This window comes from Chrysochloris asiatica, unplaced genomic scaffold (genome assembly GCF_000296735.1).
Source record: "Chrysochloris asiatica unplaced genomic scaffold, ChrAsi1.0 scaffold00111, whole genome shotgun sequence".
Lineage (NCBI taxonomy): Eukaryota > Metazoa > Chordata > Mammalia > Afrosoricida > Chrysochloridae > Chrysochloris > Chrysochloris asiatica.
In genome coordinates, this window is record NW_006408629.1 from 2,439,730 (window position 1) to 2,441,219 (window position 1,490).

Below are 1,490 nucleotides of genomic sequence, written 5' to 3' on the forward strand. Positions count from 1 at the left end.
CCAATAATTATCAATACATCTTGATGGTATGTTTGATCAATTTCAGACTGAAGACTTTGGTAGAATTCTTCTGTTTCACCATCACTGACTTTAGTGGTTGATGTATAAATTTCAATTATAGCTGTATTAACTGGTCTTCCTTGTAGGTATGTGGATATTATCCTTTAAAAGACAAATGTTATTCTTCATGGTAGATCTTGAAATTATCTTGAGCTACAATAGGTTTATTTATATGGCATTTCTGGCCATGCATTTATAATTCTCCAATAATGTTGAGTCAGCCACAACCATACAATTTGTTGGTCAGTTTATTATCTATATAAGCAACTTTAGAGTGACTGACTGTTTTTTGATATGCATAATCTGATTACAGATATCATTATTTTCGTATCTGTATGCTGTTGTTTTTAGGTGCCATTCACTCAGTTCTGATTCATAGTAACCCTACACACAATAGAAAGAAATACTGCTTGGTCCAATGGCATCCTCTCAATTTTTGTTATGCTTGCATCCAGTGTTGCTGCCACTGTGTTGATTCTTCTCATTGAGTGTTTTCCTCTTTTCACTGACCCTCAACTTTATCAAGAATGATGTACTTCTCCAGGGACTTGTACTTCCTGATTTCTTGACTGCTGCTTCCATGATCATTGATTGTGTATCCAAACAAAAGGAAGCCTTTGACATTTCAATCCCGTATCCACTTATAATGATGTCATTTATTGGTCCATTTGTGAGGATTTTTAGTTTTTTACATTGAGGTGCAAGTCACCCTCAATATGTGCTCTTCTCTTTCAGCACACAAGGTTGTATCATCTGCATATCACAAGTTGTTAATCATTGTTCCTCCAGTCGTTACGCTTTGTTCTTCTTCATATATTCCAACTTCTTAGATTATTTACTTAACATAACGCTTGAATAAGCATTGTGAAAGGAAACAACAGTGACCCACATTTCTCCTGATTTTAATCCATTCATTTTTCTCCTTGTTCAGCATTCCCAAGAACTCATGAGCATACTTTAGAGTTCTGAAATACACATTCTTTGTAACACTATTCACAGTGTGTTATGAACCACATTGTAGAGAGCCTTTGTATAGTGAATAAAGCATAAGTAAGCATCTTTCTGGTATTATCCATTTTAGCCACGATTCATTGGAAGTCAGTGATGATATCGTAGTTCCACATTCCCTTTTAAATCCAGTTTAAAATTCTTGAAGTACCCTATCGGTATAATGTTGCAACCATTTTTGAATTACCTTTAGCAAAATTTTATTTGCATGTGACGATGATATTGTTTGATAATTTCTGCAATCCTTTTGGTCATCTCTCTTTAGAATAGGCACAAACATGGATCTCTTCATACAGTTAGCTAGGTACATGTCTTCCAAATTTCTTGGCATAGATGAGTGGGCACATCTAAGACTGCATCAGTTAGTTGAAAGTTTTCAATTTTCATTCTGTCAGATTGTGGAGCCTTGCTTTATGCCAATA